Source organism: Leucoraja erinacea, chromosome 25 (genome assembly GCF_028641065.1).
Source record: "Leucoraja erinacea ecotype New England chromosome 25, Leri_hhj_1, whole genome shotgun sequence".
Classification (NCBI taxonomy): Eukaryota; Metazoa; Chordata; class Chondrichthyes; order Rajiformes; family Rajidae; genus Leucoraja; species Leucoraja erinaceus.
The window spans coordinates 22,472,067-22,488,543 of record NC_073401.1 but is presented as its reverse complement, the minus strand read 5'-3'; the positions used below and the strand labels follow the sequence as shown (position 1 = coordinate 22,488,543).

The following is a 16,477-nucleotide window of genomic DNA, read 5'->3' as shown; positions in this document are numbered from 1 at the left end:
TGACACCCCATTCTCTGCACCTGTGTTTACTCACTCCAATGAGTAATGTATCGCGACGATAGTATTTGCTTTTTGACCCGCAGTTACTCTAGCTTTTTGTGTCTATCTTTACCACATACAAAATGTACTGCAATTACTTCACTAGAATCCGCGGCCAACACTCCCATGCCAACCAGGATGAAAATAAAGAGTGGGCATAGGAGCTACACTGTTGCGATACAAGTCACAGACCACGTTGAATTGGGAAATGTTTTGACCAGCTTTCCGATTGCTGGAGATAGACACAAAAAAGCTGGAGTAACTCCGCGGGACAGGCTGCATCCCTGGAGAGAAGGAATGGTGACGTTTTGGATCGAGACCCTTCTTCGGGTTCCGATTGCTGGGCCTGTCTTGGTAATCCCTTTCCAATAATATGGTGAGGGTTCTATCGACAGAATATTATTGTGATCCCAGAAGGACGCACATGGGCACATTCTGAGGAGTAATTGGATATGTGTCGCAAGTACTCACCTTACAAGCAATGGTGACGAAAATTGGATGTATTGGTGGATGAAGTGATTAGTTTTGCTTGGCATATTTCCCAAGGGCGATACGGTACGATACGACACGATAGCATTTATTTATCCCAGGAGGGGAATTGGATTGCCAACTGTCATAAAACATAACAAGATGCATGGAGCACATATATTTCAGTTGTAATGCGTTTCTGGAACAATGCGCTTTCTGAAAGTTGCAGGAAGACACAGGCTTTGGAAGACGTAAACATAATCTATTTGTTTTGGAAACAGAAGCGGAGGACGGAAAAGTACAGCTGTCGTACGAGTCTAGCTACAGCTTTGCAGCATAGTATTTCTGCTGTAGCTATAATGTAACTCTACGTGCTAACATTATGAAGGACAGAGTGTGAGAGAGTGATGCCACAAAGAGAGACTAGCAACAAGTGGAGAAACTCAAAAAATACATTTTGAAATAAAGTGTTGAAGAGAGAGGGTTGAGACTTTCAAGGAAGGTGAAAGTGGAGTAGATGCACAATGAGCTACAGATAGCTGCAGGGTAGCGCAGTGGTAGATTTGCTGCCTCACAGCGATGCAGCGCCGGTGATCAGGGTTCGATACCGACTACGGGTGCTGTTTGCACGGAATTTGTCCGTTCTCCCCGTGACAGCGTGGTTTCTCACCGAGATCTTCGATTTCCAGGGTTGTAGGTTAATTGGCTTGGTATGAGTGTAAATTGTCCCTTGTGTGTAGGGTAGTGGTGATGTGATGGGATCGCTGGTCGATGCGGACTCGGTGGGTCGAAGTGCCTGTTTCCACGCTGTATCTCTAAACTAAACTAAACTAAACTAAACTAATAGCTTCATAATACCATAAGAGTCCAACAGCAAGGAAAAGGTTCCTCCGGCCAACTTGCCCATGTCGATCAAGATGACCTGACTACACTAATCGCACTTGCCCGAGTTTGGCCCATGTCCCGCTAAACTTTTACTGGCTATATACCTGTCGAAGCGTCTTTTAAATGTTGTGCCTGTCTCAACGACTTACTCTGGCTGTTCAGTCTATATCTCACCATCCTCTGTGTCAAAACGTTTCGCCCCAGGTTCCCATTGAATCATTCTCCTCTCACCTTAAACTTAAATCCTCCGTTTCTTGATTCCCCAACTCTGGGTAAAAGACTCTGTGCATTTACCTTTTCTATTCCCCTCATGATCTTGAACACCTCGATAACACGACTCATCATCCTCCTACACTCCAAATCCGAGCCTGCCAACGTCTCCCAGTCGTTCAGGGCTTCATGTCATGGCAACATCCTAATAAATCTTCTCCGCACTCTTTCCAGATTAATAACACCCTTCTCTCAAACATCACTGTGACAAACACTAAGTTTAATAGTCCAACAGCAGTCTCAGTGACATATTTTACAACTGTAACATAACATCCCAACCTCTAAACAACCCCTCCCTCCACAGGACCAGCTATTCACTGTGAAGACCCTGCCCTGGTTTGACTTCGCAAAATGCACAACGTCGCAATTATTGGCATTAAATCCATTAACCATTCCTCAGCCTATTTATCCAACTGATCAGGTTTATGCTATAATTGTTGATAACTATCTTTGCCATCTACTATACCAGCCACTTTCTTGTAATCTGCAAATTTACCAATCGTGCTTTCTACATTCTCATCCAAATCATTTATGTAAACCAAAAGCAACAATGGGCCCAGTCGTGATCGACGAGGCACACCGCTGGTCATAACCCTGCAGCCAGAAAAACAATCTTCCACCAGCACCGTCTGCTCCCTTCCATGAAGCCAATTCTCTATCCAGTCGGCTAGTGCTCTTCAGGTCTCTTACGAGCTAACAGTCCAGAGCAGCCTACCACGCCAAACCCTAGAAAATGTTTTCCTGAAATCCATATAAACAACATCTACGGCTTTGCATTCAATTCTTCATGCTGGAATCTTCAGTGAAACAGCTCTGCAGTTGTTCCGTGGGTTAGACAGCATCTTGGGAGGACATAGATAGGCATTGTTTCGGGTCAGGATTCTTCTTCAGACTGAGTTATTCCGAGAATGAGGGAGATTAGGCTCAAAGAATATTCGTAGCCAGTGGGAATACAGATTTCTATAACTTGTATCGTTGACAACTTAATGAAGTATTAAAACAATTAAAAAACGGTAAAATAAATAGGAATAGGGATTTAAATACGGCTTTATAGTTTTATATCGGAGTAGAAGGGCAGTGCATAAAAGCTGTAACTCATGAATAACGGGATCACTGTGCCACAAACAATGACATCTGTGTGGAATCTTTTCAGTAATGAAAATGTTGCTTCCAAATAGCTGAGTTGGGGGCAAACTGTACACAAAGTCCACAATGCATAGGCGTAGAATTGGTGCCATTCGGTCCATCGAGCCTCATATGCCATTCATTCAAGGCTGATCTATCTTTCACTCAATCTCCTGCCTTCTGCTCATAACCTTTGACATCCTTAATACTAAATAATCGGACAATTCCTACCTTACAATACCTAATTCGGCCTCCACATCTGTCTGTGTAAGGATATTATAGATTCACTAGCCTTTAACTAAAAAAAACCTTCTTCTCATCTCCAAAGGTCTGTCCTTTTATTCTGAGGCTGTGTCCTCTGGTCCTAGACTCTCCCACATGTGTACGCATGTTCTCCACATCCAATCCATCGAGGACTTTCACTATTCAGCAGGTTTCAATGAGGACCCCCCCCTCCCCCCCCCCCCCCCCCCCCCCCCCCCCCCCCCCCCCACCCCCCTTTATTCCCACTCTGCCATACAACTATATAATGTACACGGATTATATTATCTGTGATATTATCTTCCCTCTAATACAGCGGGCTCTCATCTTCTTTAGCAGCCTCATATGCAGCAGCTTATCAAATGTCTTCTGAAAACCCATGTCAACAACATCCAGTGTTCATCCTGCTATTTACTTCCTCAAAGAATTCCAACAAGCAATATTTCCCATTCACAAAACCACGCTGACTTCTGCCAAATTTTATCATGTGCTTCTAAGTAACATAGAAACATAGAAACATAGAAAGTAGGTGCGAGAGCAGACCACCAGGTCCATCGAGCCCGCACCGCCATTCGCTCATGGCTGAACACTAAACAGACACACTTACCCACAAACAGTAGACACAAGACACAGAACACAAGACACTACCCTCCCCTTTATACCGCTATCACCCCTCTCCACCCCAAGAACCTCGTGATCTCCTGGGGGAGGCAAAAAACCGGATAAAAACCCAGGTCCAATTCGGGAAAAAAATCCGGGAAATTCCTCTCCGACCCCAATCTAGGCGATCGACACTTGTCCAGGAGATCACTCAGGTCTTACTATACTAACCATACCTAGGTCCATATCCCTGCCCTCTCCCCGTAGCCCCTTATCCCCTTGGCAGCTAAAAAACCATCTATTTTAGTCTTAAATATATTTAAAGTTTCTGCTTCCACTGCTCCCTGGGGCAGTGAATTCCATAAATTAACCACCCTCTGGGTGAAGAAGTTCTTCCTCATCTCAGTTTTAAAAGAGCCCCCCCTTATTCTGCAACTGTGTCCCCTAGTTCTAGTTTCCCCGATCATTGGGAACATCCTCGGGGCATCCACCCGATCAAGGCCCCTCACGATCTTATATGTTTCAATGAGATCGCCTCTCATTCTTCTAAACTCCAAAGAGTAGAGTTCCAGCCTACTTAACCTTTCCTCATATGTCAATCCCCTCATTGCAGGAATTAATCTTGTAAACCTTCGCTGCACTGTCTCCAGGGCTAGTACATCCTTTCTTAAGTATGGACCCCAGAACTGTACACAGTATTCCAAATGTGGTCTCACTAATACTGTGTACAGCTGCAGCAAGACCTCCGTGTTTTTATACTCAATCCCCCTAGCAATAAAGGCCAAAACTCCATTAGCCTTCCTGATTGCTTGCTGCACCTGCATACTAACTTTCAGTGATTCATGTACTAATACCCCTAGATCCCTTTGCGTTGCATTACAACGCAGCTCCTCCTCATTAGAAAATAACTTGCCCTAGCATTTTTTTCCCCAAAGTGAATGACTTCACATTTATTAGTATTAAATTTCATCTGCCAAGTTGTTGCCCACTCACCTAGCTTATCTATATCCTTTTGCAGACTCTTCCTATCCTCCTCATCCCCTACTTTTCCTCCCATTTTTGTATCGTCCGCAAATTTTGATATATTACACTTGGTTCCCTCCTCCAAATCATTTATATAAATTGTGAACAACTGGGGTCCCAGCACCGACCCTTGCGGAACCCCGCTAGTTACCGGTTGCCATCCCGAGTATGAACCATTTATCCCCACTCTCTGCTTCCTATTTGTTAGCCAATCCTCTACCCATGCTAATATATTACCCCCAATCCCATAATTTTTTATTTTTAGCAATAGTCTCTTATGTGGCACCTTGTCAAAAGCCTTTTGGAAGTCCAAGTATACCACATCCACCGGTTCCCCTTTATCCACCCGGGTTGTTACTTCCTCAAAGAATTCGAGCAGATTCGTTAAACAGGACTTCCCCTTCACAAAACCATGCTGGTTCTGTCCGATGAAGTCATGTTTATCCAAGTTCCCCGTTAGTGTTTCTTTAATAATTGTCTCTAACATTTTACCCACCACCGATGTTAGACTAACCGGTCTATAGTTACCCGCCTTCTGTTTACTTCCTTTTTTAAATATAGGTGTTACATTGGCCATTTTCCAATCCACTGGGACCGTTCCTGCCTCCAGGGAGTTTTGGAAAATCATCACCAATGCATCCACAATCCCCACCGCTATCTCCCTCAAGACCCTTGGATGTAATCCATCAGGCCCAGGGGATTTATCCTCCTTCAGTCTCATTAATTTCCCTAATACCACCTCCTTGGTGATCTTAATAGTATTTAGCTCCTCCATAAGTACTCAGTTACCTCACCATTTTTAATGGACTTTAAAATCTTACCAATCACTGAAGTGAAGCTAAGTGGTCTATAGGTTCCCCTCTTTTGCTATGCTCCCATCTTGAGATGCAGAGTAACATTTGCAATTTACTGGTCCACTGTGCCCACTTCTGACCCCAGTGAAAGATCCCCACAAACACGACCACAATATCTAAAACCGTCTCTTCAGAACACTGGGGTGCAGCACATCTGGTCCAGGTGATTTATTCAACTTCAGACCCAAGCACCTACTTAGTAATATCAACTCCACTAGTTTCTGTCCCCAACTCTCTTGAAGCCTCTGTGAGGTTCGATGAAAAAACCTATTAAATTAATCTGACATTCATTTATTCCACATTATCCCTTCTCCAGCGTCATTCTCCCGTGGTCCAATGTCTACTCTTCCCTCTCTCTTATAAATACACTTTTGCTCACCTCTTTTACATTAGTGGCTAGCAACTTTATATTTCATTTTTTCTTTCCATATTGCTTTTTAAGTAACTTTGTGTCAGTCCCTCTCTCCTTAGAAACTCTCTTCCTCTTTGGAATGAAATATCATGCATCGTACGAATTATTAATGGAAACTCCTCCTATTGCAGCTCCTCCGTCGTTCCTGCTTGGATCCTTTTCCATTCAACTTTAGCCAGCTTCTCCCTCATGTCTCTGTAGTTACCTTTATCTAACAGTAATACCGACACATCTAGTTTCGTCTTCTCCCTCTCAAACTGCAGGTTCAATTTCATCATATTATGGTCACCACCTCCTGGGGATATTTTAAACTTAAGGTCCCTAGTCAAAAACAGTTCATTACACAATGCCACATAAATAATTGCTTTTCTCTAGTAGGCTCGACATAAGCTGCTCTAAGAAACTATTTTGGAGGCACTCTACAAATTCCTTCTCCTGGGATCCAGTACCAACCTTAAATTTCTCAGTCTACCTGCATATTGAAATCCACATGACCTTTGCATCTTCTGGTGTAATTTGTACGCTACAATCTGGCTACTGTTTGGAAGCCCGTACATAACTCCCATCAGGGTCTTTTTACTGTTGCAGATACTAGGTGTGAGGAGCCCATATGGGGTAGTATTACTAGGCCAACCTAAGAAGAAGCAATCAGCCCATATTGATTTTTGTATTCGTGCAATTTCGGTTAAAGACACGGCGCTGAGATCCCGAATACGTCAAATCTCGGATGTGATGCATAATCCTTAATCGTTAATCTGTCCATTTCAAAGGAAAATGAAGACAGAAAGATGGATCGATGACCTGCCCGACGCATCGTGATTGTCAAATGTAGTTTGCACGTGGTTTATTTTTTCTGGTAAGGCACACTGTTAGCGTAACCATCATGATTTACACCGTCGTGATTAGCACCTTCTCGAGTTGCTGCACACGTTTTGGTGACGGTACATCCCTAAACCCACCATAAATGCCGTTCTTGGATTTACTCCCGGCAGAAAGGAAGAAAAGGTGGTACGCTGACATGTAAGAGTGGTATATGATTAGAGAGGAAGCATTGGGTGCTGGTAACCTTTTCTTTCACAGTAGGGTAGTAACTCACCAAACGTACTCAGACGTTGATGATATTAGAGGTCAGAAAGATAGGAAGTTGTAGATTCCCATAGCACAGAAATACTGAAATCCCGGCGGCTCACCATGTCTATCAACTGTTAATCATCGAAATTAATAATCTGCCCATCTACTGTCTTTCCACATTAATGCTATTCACTAAAATTAGGTCTGTAATCTATCATAGATTGTCAATTCAGATGTTCGTCCAGAAGCTTCCTCAACATTTTGAGAGTATCTTCGTCCACCATCTTCTTGCGCAGTGCATTTCAGATGGCAACCGCTCTTTGGATGAGGCACCTCTTCCTCAGATCATCGCTAGTTTCTCAATGTTCATCTTAGACCTGTGCCCTTCAGGCTTGCGCACTTCTGCTATGAATATAAGTGCCTTATTGTCTGCGCTATATGTGTCCCTCATATTTTTTTAATATCCCAATCATGTTTGCAAAACAGCCTCAGATGCACCTAACAAAACGGCACCGGCATATCGCGGCTTACCTTACAGCTGAAACATTCCATCACAGGCAACATCAAGATGAAGATTCTGTGCAATCTCTCCAGAATATTCCTGTGCGTTCGATGCAGTGCTGATCAGAACGGCACCGAGTATTCTAGTTGTGACATAACCAATATTTTAGAAATGTGGATGTAGTCCTCTGTTTTCTGATATCGGATACACTGGACAATGAAAGTACTTCATAAGCCTTCTTTAGCATGTTATACCTGCCCTGTCATTTCCATGGAACTTTAGACTTGCAGATTAACGAATGTTGCTGCTCAATGCTGGAACCTACCCTGCATGATTTGTGACTTACACTTATATAATGCCGCAATGTACAACAGAACATAATTATCAGGATTACATTCTACTTGGCATTATCTTACACATTTGACCAGGTGATCAACATCAATCTGCAAACTGACTGCAATCTCAATATTGACAATGCCACGAATTTTCGTGCCATCAACAAACTTATCAATCATTCTTACTACATAAGCATCTTTTGCCAAGTAGCTTCTAATTACATTCTAATCGACCATCTGCCAATTCAATTTATTACTGTATTTGCCAGAATATTTACACATACAATATTAAATTGAACATTGACAGAACTACTGAGGTTTTAACCCAGACGAGTGAGGCGAATATTTGTCGTGCGTCCTCCTGATTTGTGATTACTTTGTGCCATCCGACCGAAAGTAATTGATAAATAAAGGCCATGTGCAGCCGGGATATGCATCACAGTAAAAATGTAGGTGGATGTGTACGCGAATATGTGAGGCGCCACAATGATAATGTTGAAAAGTTTAATTAGGTTCGGAAATTCAGTGTCGCGAGGTACAGTCGTGATTGCTTGCATGCTGCCCCATCTCTGCCACTGTTCGCCATTCCGAGCACCTCTAACTACAAATGCAATACCTTCCCTCCCAGGCTGACCTGCCTGTAGACATATGGACACATTAAAGGAGATGCTTCTCAGGTGGAGCGATAAAAAACCCAAATTGCAGGAGGAACTCAACTGGTCGCCACAATTAGTCATTAGGCAGAAAATCAATTCAAACCAGTTTCTACTGCGTGCTTTCACTCCATGGTCGATATATGCCGTCTAGATTCTGTTGATAGCTCTGTAAACAATTACATTATTGTTAATTCTAAATGCTACAGAGAGTTGCTAATGTACCCTCGTCTATCACAAAAGCAACCTCTCCCAATAGACTCCGTCTACATTTCAGAGACTGTCATTTTACGACATTTTACGCTGCTTCAGAAAGCGGCCAACATGATCATAGACCATTATCCCTCTGGTCTCCGCTCTTCCATCGGACAGAAGACACAAAAGCTTGTAAACATGTACCACCAGAGTCAGGGACGTTTCTCCCTCGCTGTTGGCTCCAAACCTACTTCATTGACCTTGCATTATCTATTTGCACTTTATCTGCAACTGTAATATTGTAACCTCTCTTTACTATATTCTTTGCTCTGGTAGTTTCATGGATGTAAGGGCACTGTGAGACTAAGAAGGAGGGGGTATTGGTGGTCGTGAAGAAAGGTAATCGTTGAGGTGGATACATCAACGAGTTATTCGAGAGACAAAAGGGAATATTGCAGGAGCCTCGACGAAGATCCTTGCACCTTCAGCAACAGGCCAGGTCTGAGGACTGGAGAGTAATTAGTGTTGATCCTTTGTTTAACCGAGGAAGTAGAGAGAATCCGGGAATTTATGGGCCAGTGCGCCACTAATCAGTGAATGATAAACTACGGAGAGGATTCTTCAGATTGGGATTTGGAAGAGAATGGTTTACTTAGACATATTAATTGGCATGGCTTTATCCGCGGCAGCTGGTGCCTTACTAACTTGATCGAAGGTTTTGAGGAGGTGACCAAGGTAATCAATAACCCGGCAGTGGACATCGTGCACGTGGATTTTATAAGGCATTTGATAAAGTCCCCTATGGTAGGCTGATCCAGAAGATTAAATTGCACGGGATTAACAGTGACTTGGACGTGTGGATTTGGAACTATTTTACGGATAGAAGTTAGTGTTGTGGTGGAAGGACACTTTCCAGACAGGAGATCGACAACCTATGCAGTTCTGCAGCCACCTGTGCACCTTCCTCAGTTGCGTGTGATATATATGAATTACATGGTTGTAAATGTAGATGGGTTGGTTAGTAAATTTGCAGATTACACCAAGATTGACCAAGGGGTCACAGCTTAAGGATAAGGGGGAAATCCTTTAAAACCTAGATGAGAAGAACTTTTTTTCACACAGAGAGTGGTGAATCTCTGGAACTCTCTGCCACAGAAGGTAGTTGAGGCCAGTTCATTGGCTATATTTAAGAGGGAGTTAGATGTGGCCCTTGTGGCTAAGGGGATCAGGGGGTATGGAGAGAAGGCAGATACGGGATACTGAGTTGGATGATCAGCCATGATCATATTGAATGGCGGTGCAGGCTCGAAGGGCCGAATGGCCTACTCCTGCACCTAATTTCTATGTTTCTATGTTTCTATTGCTTGGGTTGCGGACTGCGGGCTGTCAACGTATGCAGCAGGAAAGAGACCAGGTACAGAAGTGGGCGACAAAATGGCAGATGTAGTTTAACCAGAATAAGTGTGAGGTGCGACACTTTAGGAGGTCGACTGTAAGGGGGAAAATATAGAATGAATTACAACAGTATTGGTGCACAGAGCGAGCGTAGGAACCAAGTCCGTAATTCTCTGAAATGGGCAATACAACTAGATATCGTGCTAAGAAGGTAGATGGCATGCTTGCCTTAATTGGTCGGGACATTGAGGATAACGGCCATAGAGTCATTATGCTACTTTTTTGGACTTTTGTTATGCTTCAGTGTGGCTACTGTCTACATTTCTGAGCGGTCCAGTACTAGATGGATGTGGAGGCTTTACAAAGGATGCAGAGGATGTTTAGCAGAATGATGCTCAATTAGGGGGAATGCAGCAGGTTAGAGACCAGGTGCAGAAATGGGCGACAAAATGGCAGATGTAGTTTAACCAGAATAACCACAAGATGAGGTGAGACATAATTGGATTGATTTCCCTGCAACGCCCGAGGATGAGATGGGACCTCCCAAAAGTATACAGAATTATGAGAGTCATAGATTGGATTGAGTCAAAACACTTTCTCCCCAAAATGGAAAAATCAAGGACGAGATGGCATAGCTTTAATGTGAGAGGTGCTGGTGAGTATATATAAGAATGCAGGGATACGGATCATGTGCATGCAAATAAGGTTTGGTTTTGGTTTCATGTCTGCAGAGAAATTGTGGGCCGAAGGGCTTGTTCGTTTGCTGTATTGTTCTACGTTCTACGTTTTATGAAGACTGCAAACTTCAGTCTTGCACACACTAATCAGGTCAAATACCGTCTGCAAATGTTCTGCGAATACCACTAAGAATTTTACAGAGGCATATATACTATATATTGTAGGGTGCCACAGCGGCGCACCTGTGTGGAGTGGATCTGCTTCCTCACAACTCTAGAGACCAGGGTTCGATCCTGACCAAGGCTGGGAGTTTGCACATTCCCCACGTGATAATATGGGTTTCTCCGGGCTCCCCGGTTGCCTCCCATTACTCTCACTCAATACCAGCCCCACCCATTTCACTCCAGGATGAAATTGATCGGATTCCCAAGTGATTAGAAGGATCTTATGCAACGGTTAGTGGTCACTCTCGGATGGGTTTGTGCATGAGCGCGCTATTGTATTCGTGTGAGTGTGTGCGTGTGTGCGCGTGCGGGAGAGTGAACCAACATATAGTCGTTGTACGTCTTTTAATCAAGGAGAAGACAAGGAGGAGAGTGAGATCAATGTGGCGAATATTCATATGCAAAGGCACTGTGTGATTAAGAAGTAGGTGTTGGGTGTCTTGAGGGGCAGTGTGCATGAATGGACAGATTATTGAGAGACACAACAGACGAGATTGCAGGAGCCATGACAAAGGTCTCTGCACCTTCTCTAGTAGTTAATACGTTTACAGATGACAGTTAGATTGTTTGGGTTGCTGACAGTGAGGAAGGCTGTCAAAGTAAACAGCGGGATAGGTATAAAAATGAGAGATGAAATGATAGATGCAGATTAACCAGAGCATTGAACTGCTGGGGGAGGGGTCGATTATGAGGAGAAATATACGAGACGCTGCCTGACCCGCTGACATACTCCAGCATTTTGTATCTACTTTCGATTAATAACAACAGTATTGAAGTACAGAGGAATTTTGGGAACCAAGTCTATATCTCCTTCAGTGGCAACACTACTATATAGAGTGGTGAGAATGCATATTGTATGTTTTCCTTCATTGGGCAGGGCATTCAGGATAAGGGCAGGCGAGTCATGATGCTAACTTTTATAGGACTTTTGCTAGGCTGCATTTCGGGTACTGCCATCATTTCTGGTCGCCCTGATACTAGATGGAAATTATAGGCCTTGTAAAGGGCTCAGCGGATGTTTACCAGCATGATACCTGAACTACGAGCACAGGTTGGACAGAATTGGGTTGTTTTCCCTGTAACCGTTGACTATCAGGGGAGACCTGCTAGAATTATATACAATTATGAGTCATAGATAGGGCAGAGAATGATTACCATTTCCCCTCAGAGTGGAAATATCAAGGACTAGGTGACATAGCTTTAAGGAGAGAGACGCATGGACATTTTATATACAGAGGTTGGTGAGGACTGTGAAGGCGTTGGCGAGGGTGGTGGTGGCGACACAAGCAACAGTGGCATTTGTAAGATTTCTGGATCCAGATCACGTGCCCGCAGATAAGATTTGGTTTTGGCATCATGTCGGCAGAGGCATGGAGTGCGGAAAGGCTTGTTCGTGTGCTGTGCTGTACTATGTTCTGCGCTTTGTGGATACTGCAAATTATAGTTTGCACTCATCAATCAGGAGAAATTACGTCTGCACCTTTCCTGCCAAGACCACTACGAGATTTAGATATTACAGTGGCTGATATATTATATATTGTGGGGCGGCACAGTGGCGCACCTGGTAGAGCAGCTGCCTCGACAGCGCCAGAGACCAGGGTTCGATCCTGAGCTCGGATGCTGTCTGTGAGGAGTTTACACGTTTCCCATGTGGTGCCGTGGTTTGCCTCCCACATCCCAAAGATTGCGGGTTTCTAGGTTAATTGACCTCTGTAAAATTGCCCCCACTGTGTAGGGAGTGGATGAGAAGGTAGGCTACGCTTCTCAGTCGTTCCGCGCAGCGTACACTTATCCCGCTAATCAGCTCAGCAGGAACCAACCAAGAACTTCAGTACTTCTATTAGGCGAGGAAAGTAAAACTATATGTGATACTCCATGTGTGCTAGCGCCCTATATAAAGGCAGAAAGACCATATTCTGCCAGACAATGAGGCCAGTTCATTGACTATATTTAAGAGGGAGTTAGATGTGGCCCTTGTGGCTAAAGGGATCAGGGGGTACGGAGAGAAGGCCTTACGGGATACTGAGTTGGATGATCAGCCATGACCATATTGAATGGCGGTGCATGCTCAAAGGGCCGAATAGCCTACTCCTGCATCTATTTTCTATGTTTCTATGTTTCCATATTAATCTCACTCACCACCAGCCCCACCCAGTTAATTCACAGATGAAATAGGTTGGAATTGCTAAGTGAATAGTATTAGCAAGGTCACATATAACGATTACTGTCTGCCCTCGAATACGTTTCTACATGAGCGCCCCATTTTGTTCGTGTGTGTGCGTGTGCGCGCGCGCGGCTCTATGAACCAATTTATCATCACACCAGTTTATAACATAACGTTCGGCCACATTTATCATCGGTTCTTCCATAAGGTAAAATGATGAAGGTTGATTAAATACATTTGATTTTCTCTGATCAGAAATAAAAATCCAACACATGTATCGCTCTTAAGATTGAATTATTGATTTTAGTCGCGAGCTGTATTTGTATGTTAGTCACGTGGGTAAACAAAACAAACCTGAATGTAATCTTTAGACCACTGTCTTTTAATGAATATTTGGGAATGCATTTAACAGATTGAATAACATTGGAGTTTCAATTCACAACGAGTTGCTTCAATTGAATGACGTTTACAAACAGCGAGACAAAGGACAATGTTACCGCAAATGCTAGTCGATAATAGAGAATATTTTTATATCAATTTTTGACAAATGAAAGACGGAGCAACAATATTTGTCAGTTTGATTTGTTGGAATCTAGAGGTTTTACAGACAGCTGGACCTGGCGATGTTTGCCTGCAGCGGGCTTGCCTGCGACTCGTGTTTAACCACACAGGAGTAAAGATCGTGTGCGTTCCACACTGTGGCTGGCAGAGTCAGGTAACTGCTCGCACTGAACGTGTTGTCCGCCTCCTGTTGGACCCGGCTGGTCTCAACGCCATCACTCCTCGCACTGCCGTCCACGGTCCAGTCAATTTCCACAGCACCCGGATTAAACCCGTTCACCAAACACACCAGGGTGGCCGTTCCCTTTCCCGTCAATTCTTGCGCTGAAGGTCCAAGCACGGACACCGCGGGGGGCAGAGGATCTATTTAAAATAAAGTCACAGATTAGTAGGGCTGGCAGAACTGCTTCGGTTAAAACATTATCTTTGTTAAAAATACAGTTGGTATAACATGGATTCATTCGTTCCAAGTGAGATCTCCAAACAATAACTACTATTTATGGCAATGGGACAGAATATGCGCAGCAGCGTAAAATATATTATTTCGGCAGTGTTTTGAATTGATCTCCAGAGTATTATTTTCGTTGGCTCCAGCTACAATAAAAAAAAACTGCGTTTTACCCGACAGCCAGTTGCGGGTTTTCATTGCTGCCAAAGTTCCACTAAACGCGCTTAAAACTTTAGTTTTGTTTAAATACCTTCCCTTAATTCATCTGTTCATTTGTTAAGACCAGATACCGAAATATTCCTAATGGTTGGATTTTAGCGACAAGAATATTTTGCCGTTTTCGCCATCAATGAACAGACTAGATTTGCAGCCACGTTAAATTTACCGTTTTCTCGCATTTTAAATAGTCGTTGATATGATTTACATTAATGCTGAAACGTATATGTTTGTTTTTTCTCGACCAGTCTCTTCTCTTTGAAGTCATGATTGATCTCAGATTTCCGAGGTTGAATAGCGAATACTATCCCCCCAAAGTTATTTCCCGTTCCCTTACTCTCGGTCTAATTCTTAATTATTAGCTCGTTGTCCGCAAAGTAATTAAGAATAATAACACAACCGGACAGCCATTTCGTCCTTTCATTGCTGTTCTCAACTAATTTGCCAAAAAAGACGCAACGTGGCGGGGAATTAAAAAAAAAAATCAGCTTTTATTTAAAGTCATTTAGTGTAAAAAATACAAACAGCCGTTCTAACATCTGGGCCCTTTGATAGAGCTACGTCTAATAATTTGCCAAAGGAATCTCGACTTTAGTCGAACGCTGAACATATTAGCGTTAAAAGCTTTTCCTTTGAACCATCGATTAGCGACAGAAAACCAATTACTTTTCACTGCTATATCATTAACCCAAAGACAAAATATGCAGGAAGGAACTGCAGAGCCTTTACATTTCCTGCAGAGATGCTGCCTGTTCAGCTTGTTGTGCTTATCTTCGGTTTAAACCAACATCTGCCGTTCCTTCCTAAAACCCTTTCCTTCTCTCCAGAGATGCTCCCTGTCTCGCTGCGTTACTCCAGCTTTTTGTGTCTACGCAAAGATAGAAGGTATTGTACTTACTGCCAATACCCAGCCTCGTTCCTTTGCCGAAGATTACAGCATCTTTCCACACAGCACAGTAGTAGTCATCAGCGTCCCTAGACTGCACGTTCGATATTGTCAATGTTGCAGTGTTGCCTGACACTGATCCGGAGAAACGTTCAGAAACTCCCTAGCCTCTAGTAATGCTGCTGCCCGACCAATAGTAGAACAGAAACCGCGGAACCGCTCCGGGAATCTGCTGGTACCAATAAACGGTGGTAGTACCTAAACTGCCGCCAGACAGGGTACAGGCAATTTCCACGTTCTGTCCCAGAGATGTGGATTTTGAAGACGGCTGATTTAGTGCAAATTGCGCATTTATATCTGGAAAACAAACCAGATAAAAGTAGAATATTAACTAATAACAGTAGAATTATCACGGATAGAAAGGTTTAATCGTACTCGAGATTAAATATCATGTCGGTTGAAGTAAATACTCACAAGCTGCGGAAAACACTAACGCATAGACTAGAGAGATCCAGCAAGACATTGTAATGAATTGAGCGGAGAACGCCAGGTGAAGTGGCTCCTCAGTGTTTCTCTCCTGGTCGCTTACGAAGCGTGTGACAAGGCGTCACCTCGAGTTCCTTATCTATCCTTCAACAGTCAAATCAGAATGCGTGTTGCGCCAATCAGAAGTTGCCAGATTTTTCCTGGGTCAAATTATTTCCAAAGTAAATAAAGACTTGGTGTCGAATATCTCGGTACAATTTATCTCGGTACATTTGTACCTCGGGACGATTTAATATAGACTGAATCACATAAGAGACTTTGTTTAGTTTGTAAGGAGGTGTTGAATTATCCCTTTTCATTTACTCTGAACCTTTTGCTGTGCAGTTGCACGGCATGCGACTTCAAATAAATTAATCGAATAACCTCATCATAATTCCTGGCGACTGCTCATTCACTCTTGAACAATGAAGGGATGCATTCCAACAGGGGCTGAAGAATCCGATCTCATGGTCTCGCACTACTGTACGCGACATGTATCTTCACCCTTTTAGTTGCACACACACATTTTATTTGAAACTGGTAAATATTCTGATGAAGATGGTGTGTAGGAAATCTTTCAAAGCGCAATGTGAAGAAGCAATTGTCTTCAAAATTAGTTACGAATTTGCAGATTTGGGTGTCAATGCCCCGTCAACACCGCTGTAATTCTGGAAAGCATGCTTGCTA

The 16,477-nt window shown here is 43.3% G+C and overlaps 1 pseudogene; it reads right to left on the bottom strand.

Annotated features, from left to right (window-relative positions):
• Window positions 1–11,069: 11,069 nt before the first annotated feature.
• On the bottom strand, window positions 11,070–15,860 carry LOC129709072 (immunoglobulin lambda-1 light chain-like; annotated as a pseudogene).
• Between the last annotated feature and the right edge of the window lie 617 nt (window positions 15,861–16,477).